Raw genomic sequence first — 8,164 nt, forward strand, 5'->3', positions numbered from 1 at the left:
TTAACCTTTCATTATTGAAGCATTCGTATAGATATAGCTTTTTGAAGTTGGGTGGAACTGTTCCAGACTCTTATTTCCATAAATCAAATGGACCGTAATTTTGAATTTAACTTAGAAATAGTGCATTAGACATAGAACTAGTGGAAACATTTTTTTTAATATTAATAATATAAGTTAAATTAAAATTGTCATATATAAATATATAATAAAGAAATATAGTAAAAATAGAGAAATTGGCAACAATAGAACTTGAGCGTAGTTGGGTTGAGCATTTATTGGATTTCCAATGGACCCAAGACTGATCTACTTAAAGTTGAGTTTGGGAGAATAACAACTTATTTTGGGTTGGAGTAATACCAATCGGCACTTATTTGAAAAGCCCAAATTTGACTTTTTATCAAGTGAATATTTACTTTCTGGTTAATCTGCCAAATCATTTAAAAAATATCTATGAGGCCATTTGGTAAGTCTTTTTTGGTAGCTCTGACATTCAAAAAACATATTGAGTTTTTGCATGAAGATCTGAACAGTCGCTAGTTTGGCAGATATATATCTTTTCATGTCTTTCCGTGCAAGAATAAAACACAAAAAACACGAAAAGCTTCATTTGGAGCTTTCCAAAATAGGCTTTCCATATCTTTTCGAAACTCCAGATTTTAACAATTAAGTTTTTCACGAATCAAACGGGAATAGACCGAAAATCAATCTGCCTGACTTAAATTTATAAACAGATGAAAGATCACGAAGAAATACGCACTAAATTGGGCCCTATTACTCTTGTCTGAAATAAATGATTTTTCACCAAACACTCGTTAAAACAAGAAGTAGTTAGTGGAAGAACAGCAAAAAATGAAATTGTCTCACCGTAGGACAGATATGGTGGATATGGACAGTCCAAAGAATAAAAAGAAAGAAAGGTGGTTACAAGATACAACAACACTTGAGACAAGTAATAAATTAGATCTGCCTTTAAAAGAGAGAGTTCATCCATGAATCCAACAAAGAGAAAAATTGGTTTCATGCGTGTCAAAGCAGCGGCAGCAGTACCATTTATGAAACTCCAACTCCCATCCCTGCACTAATGAAGAAGGGTTGCTGCTCACCTGTTAGTTTGTAAGTTGATAACTTTAATGGCTGAGACCTGAGAGCATTGCCAGAGAAAGTGGGCCCAGCAAATTCCTCCTATAGTCCTACTCGCTAACAACAAAAACAGTGCCCTTCCGAAATCTGAATAGGTTGATGGTTCAACAGTATGAGCAAACAGGTCGTTGATTGAAGCAATGGATTTAGGCTACTTAATCAAAGTAAATAAATATAAATGATAAAAGAGGTTCACCCAAATGGGTCAAAGCCAACTCGTGAATCATCACCCCTAATTGACATCACATTCACAGGTTTTGCTATATTAATATCAAAATGGGTCATTTAGGTCTTGTTCCCACCTGTTTCTCTTGTTTTTGTTTTTTATTTAATTCCTGTATTATAACGAAAATTTTATTTCTTACTTCTCATGAGTAATAGAGGCGTTTGGTCGAATTTGGATCACCTTATAAATATATTATTTGTATTGTATTTTTATAAATTTGTTATATTATTTATTTTTTATAAAAGACATATATATATGATGAAAATAATTAAAAAAACACTTGTATTTTTTGTTTTTTCTTTATTTAAATTGGTATATTTTATTTTTCTTTTAATAATTTATTAATATTTAAACAAAACAAGTCGGATCAAATCAAATCTGAAGATCTGAAGATCCGATAGGATTTGAATTCAGATCGAGTCTTATCATTTTTGTTCTACAGAAATAGAAATAGCGTTTGAATAACAAAACTATTTCTTAACATTGGTTTTGAAAATCCATCCATATTAAGCAGAAAATTAACCATAAAAAACACGTGTCATGTTATAACAATATCTCCATGTCATGTCATAACGATGTCTCCGTGTTATCACCCCTCATCCTTAATTACTTGAGGATCAAAACAAAACATACAAGTAATAAAACAAAACCCCAATATAATCAAATTATGGGAGTCAAGCCTCATCAATTTCCCACTTCTTTAGTATAGTTTCCTATTGCTTCTCCCTTAAAGGTGTCATTCCTAGTTTGGACAAATGCTCTTGACAAAGGAAAAATTGATGAGGGGATTGGGCTATCAAGCAATACTTACATCTTGTGGCAGTCGTCCACTCATTTGTGTATGGGAACCTTGTATATTCCCATTTAACAAGTCCTTGGTGTATATGGGTACAACGAATTCAGATGAAAATAATAGAAACCCCACTCGTTTGTGCTTTATTTTATAATGTGAACTAGCGGGGACCTGTGCAATGCATGGGATTTATTAAACGAAAGATAAATAATAGAAATAGTCATTTACTAAAATACCCTTATAGTTTCATGGATTTGCTAAAATCTACCATATAGTTAGTATTTTACTAAAACTCCATTTATAATTTGCAATGGATTTAATCAATCTTCCATTAGATGATAGTGGAAAATGATAGTGTTGACACTAATGTTCATTTAAATAAATTTAATCAAAAGAAAATAGAAATAAAAATACCATTCCTACCCTTAATAAGACATGAGCAACCACTATGTTGGCTATATTTGGCCAATTTTGTTTTTCGTATAAAAAAATATTAAGGGTATTTTTGGGATAAAAAATCATGGGCCTAATGCAAAACAAACAATCCTTAATGAAAGGTTGACTAAGTAAATAAGTTGTAAAATATATGAAATGTTTTAGTAAAATGAAAACTATAAGGTAAGTTTAAGTAAATATATAAAACTATAATGTGTGTTCTAGTAATTGACCTAATAGAAACACATAAGAGTATACAATTGTTTTATATTTTCAACTTTTACTACTTTTAATAAATTTTTTATAATACAAAAATAACAATAATTAATTTCAATTAGGTTTATTCATCAAACTTATGAAACCGATCAACCCGATCAACTCGACCCGAGTTGGTCAGTTTTCTAGTATTTTAGGTCGGCTTTGGTTCAAAAATTTCCCAATTCGACCAAGTTGGATCAGTTTCACTTTGGTCATTTATAAACCGACTAAAATCTAACAACCTAACCATGGATATATATTAATATTTTATATTTTAAATATAATTTTTAATATAAAAAAATGAGAATTTTCCATTTTTCTTAGTCTAAAATATTTTATTTCATAAATCTATTTTTTAATAATTGTTTTGTAATTTTTAAAATTTAATTTCATTTTTTAGATTAAATCTTTTGAACCGATTGACCTTTTGTGAAAAACGACCCAAACCAATACAACTTGAGTGGATCGGTTTTCACAAATAGTCAGTCAGTTTCATCTGACCAACTCCCCACACTGACCAGGTCAATTTGGTTGGCCAAAATAGTCTACGATCAGACCGAACCAACTCATGAACACTCATAATTTTAGCTAAATTAATAGTCTTATCTCTGATAAATAACAATAGTTTAATCTCAAATAATTATAGAAAATTTATAGCGAAAATACACAATTATTGAAAATATATTGGTAATAAAAAATACAATAATTACAAAAATACAATAAGTACCAAAAATATATTAACTTAGTCAATAAATAGTATAATCTTAAATAATAGCTTAATCTCTAATAAATATTAATTAATCAATAATTTATAACAAAAATACAATAAGTACAATAAATTAAATTTAAAAAATTCAATTATAGTAGCTTAATCTCCAATAATTATTAAAGGTTTTTTGTTAAATAACAAAACAAAATAAATTTATACATAATCATTGAAAATACATCTATCACAAAAAACAACAAATAATTACTAAAATACAATAAATATTAATTTTAGTATATATAATTATATACTAAATATAGATTAAGAGTTTAAAATTATTATTAATAAATATTAATCTTTTGAAATTTACTTTCTTGAATTATTACTTGATATAAGTGAACTTAGATATTTACAATATTATGTAAAAATATTAAATTATTATTAATTTCAATATTATGTTATAATTATTTTTCTACTTTTCAGATTTTTTTTAAAATTTATTACATAATTTCTTTATTTTAACTATTTAAAATCTAGTTATGTTAAATATTTTGTTATTTAAATAATTAAATAATATGTAAAATATTTAAGTTTTAAAAAATCATAATTTATACTATTGAAATTAATTTATACTATTATTACATAATTTAATTATTAATTTTATATTTTAAATATAATTTTTAATATGAGAAAGTGAGAAATTTTCCATATTTCTTAGTCTAAAATGTTTTATTTCATAAATCTATTTTTAAAATTTATTTTTTAATAATTGCACTATAGTTTTTAAAATTATATTTGATTTTTAAGTTTAAATATTTTGAACCGACTGGCCTTTTGTGAAAACCGAACCAAACCGATACAACTTGAGTGGGTCGATTTCATAAAAGGTCAGTCAGTTTCAGTTGACCAACTCCCCAACCTGGCCAGGGCAATTTGGTTGGCCAAAATAGCCTACGGCGGGACCGAACCAACTCATGAACACTTATAATTTTAAATAAATTAATAGTCTTATCTTCGATAAATAACAATAGTTTAATCTCCAATAATTATTGAAAATTTATAGTGAAAACACACAATTATTGAAAATATATTGGTAAAGAAAAATACAAAAATTACAAAAATACAATATGTATTAAAAATATATTAACTTAGGCAATAAATAATATAATCTCAAATAATAGTTTAATCTCTAATAAATATTAATTAATCAATAAGTTATAACAAAAATATAATAAGTACAATAAATTAAATTTAAAAATTCAATAATAGCAGTTTAATCTCCAATAATTATTGAAATTTTCTGTTAAATAACAAAACAAAATAAATTTATACATAGTCACTGAAAATGCATCTATCACGAAAACAATAAATAATTACTGAAATACAATAAATATTAATTTATATATATATAATTATATAATAAATTCAGATTAAGAGTTTAAAATTATTATTAATAAATATTATTTTTTAAAGTTATTTTATTGAATTATTACTTGATATAAGTGAAATTAGTTATTTACAGTATTATGTTATAATTATTTTTCTACTTTTCATATTTTTTAAATTTAGTACATAATTTCTTTATTTAGCTATTTAAAATCTTGTTATGTTCAATATTTTTTTATTTAAAATATTTAGTTAATTAAATACTTAAATAATATGTAAAATATTTAGATTTTAAAATATTAATTATTTATTGAATTTAATTATCCATAAATCATAATTTATACTATTATTACACAATTTCATTATTAATTTTATAATATATTAAATTATTATTTATTTGAATAGTATGTTATAATTATTTTTCTACTTTGATGAAATTTTTTAAATTTATTACATAATTTTGTTATTTTAACTTTTTAAAATCTAGTTATGATGATATTTAAATAATCTATAAAATTTTTTGTTATTTGAATTTTATTTATTTAAAGATATTACATATTATTAAATAATTGAAAAAAAATTAAATTGATATTCCAGAAAAATAAATTTTAAATTGTTAGTACATAATTTCGTGATATATTTTGTAAAAATATAAAATTACTTTTTGTGTTTTTAATAAATATTTTAAAGTTATTATATAATTTTATTAGAATATTTAAATAATTCTTAACTTTTTTAATCCAAACTTTTTTTTTAGATAGATATAGATAAAAAGTAGGGGAGAGAGGATAAATAAGAATTGGAGATAATTTAGGAGAGAAACTCTCTACTAAATTAGAGATAAATAGGAATTAGAGATAATTTTGAAGAAAGTGGGGGAGGTAGTTTAGGAGAAATTTTAGGAGAAGAGATTATTTAGGTTCTTCGAAAGTGCATCTCATTGGTTGTTTCAAGAATGACATGAAATAAAAAAATAAAAAAGGAGAAAAAGGAGAAAATTTCTTGACCGCTTTGTTTATATATATATATATATATATATATATATATATATATATATATGTATGTATGTATTCATATAAAATAATGTAGAAATGTAAAATAATAGAAACCCCACTCAATTGAATTCATGTTTCTATTGGACTATCCGACTAACATGTCAATCGAAGACCACTAAAACAAGTAAAAGGCCATCGATACAATGAATTCAGATAAAAAGAAACCCCATTCAATCGACATAATAGAAACCCCACATTTCAAGATATCCTACAAAGTAATATGAACAAATGAATTCAGATGATGGAAACTCGACATCTGTTAGAGATGATTGTTGTATGAGATTAGTTTGGGTGAATCTAGCCAGAGCAACGATCAGTAAAATAGAACAATGACGAGTAAACCAAGTACAACGAGAATGAATACATTGTTTACGTGAATCTAGCCGGAAATGTCACTGGAGCTTTGTACCATTCACTCACCATCTGGTTGTTGATGCAGCAGGAGCCAAGGGAGTTCCCTCATCTGAGATCTACAACAGCAATGAGGTAGTGTCGAATGAATGAAAGGTGGTTGTTTAGGGCTTGTTTCTATCATTTCATGTGAAATACCAGACATACCCCTTCTCTCACGTGGGAATCGATGGCACATGTTCGTTAATATGCATTAACGTTGTGAGAACCGTGTGTTCTCTAGGAATGTGTTATTTGAGAGTGTCAATTTATCACTCCCAAATAATGTGTTCTTTGGGTGTTGTTTTCATGCGAGAATAGCTTGTTTCTTTTATTTTTTTGTACCAAACGCGTTCCTACTCCATGAGAACACCGGGAATGATAGAAACATTCTCATGGAACATTGCCAAATAGGGCCTTAGTAAAACACCTGCTATGGCTTCATGAGTTTACTAAATTCTAAGCTATACTTTCCATACGGTTCGAAACCAATTTACTTAATTGAATTTTTGTTAATAGTTGCTTGTATCAAAGTCTTAAAAACCAACCTGGAACCAGAACTGTTCTGCCCACTAGTTTCTGGGTCAACAATTTGATTGCCTAGTTGGAATGGATGGCCTATAATGATGAAAAATTTTAAAAATAATTAAAATAAAAAATGGCCAAAATCGTGACCACACTGGTCAATGGGTCATTGACTAATTCAACTGTTTTTGACAAGGGATCGGGTTTGGGGTAAAACAGAATCGGTTGCTTGGATGGTTACCAGGCCAAATGGTTCGACCATCCATGTCAACGGCAGTTCAAAAACATTGGTTTGTATAGCATATAAACCTTGTTTAAATGATATTAAAGTTATGCTTCTTGTGTGAATGATAATGTACGGTAGGGTATGTTGCAAAAGTCCATTTGGGAAATATCCTTGATCTAAAAGTCTATAGCATTGGCTCAACCACCATTAGTCTAGCTGTAGCCTGGGCTGAGAAGCCCATAATATAGCTATAAATTTCAACATCAGATGCATATTCATTGAAGGAGACAGGACCAAGCCCCGTGGAGATTGAAAACAATCATTGAGGACTACAGGTTGATTCGTTCAAGTCTTGATGGAGAAGTTAAGTATCGCATGTTTACAGAGAAGATAACAAAGCTACAAATTGGTTAGCAAATCAGGTCCATGCTAATTTTGTGTCGATTGAAGCTATTCCTAAAGCTTTAATTAGCCATGATTAATTGTTTGGATTATTGGGGATGTACTACCCTCGTGTTGTTTAGCCCCTCTTTGTTCTTTTCTGTTTTATCAAAAAAAGAAAAGAAAAGAAAAGAAAAATGGTCACGTAATCATCAAAACCAATTGAAAATTATTTAAAGGGCATTGATCCAGGGTTGTTTATTTCAAATGTATCCCTAGTGCTTTATATGAAGCTTTTAGAAAGAAACAATGTTTGGTGCTCAGTTCTACCAAACGTTGTTTGATTTCAAATTTTCAATAGAATGAAAAAGAAAGATAAGAATAATGTAAATTTTAAATTAATCTATAAGGGATGTTTTGATAAATGACCTATCATTATCAAAATTCATATGCTTTAAATTTTTTTTTTGGTATCTTCTTATTAGGTCCAGAATTGGGCCCAAATTTTTGCAACGAAAAAAATGGACTAATTTCTCATTGCATTTCAAATGTGTGGAGTTTGAATAGACCCATATATGATCAGGTCCAATGATAGTATGTACCCACACTATATTAATGGGTGTGGGGTTCAGGGGCAAGGCAG

Source organism: Nelumbo lutea, chromosome 6, assembly GCF_056320005.1.
Source record: "Nelumbo lutea isolate HS-2025 chromosome 6, American lotus-T2T, whole genome shotgun sequence".
Taxonomy (NCBI): domain Eukaryota; kingdom Viridiplantae; phylum Streptophyta; class Magnoliopsida; order Proteales; family Nelumbonaceae; genus Nelumbo; species Nelumbo lutea.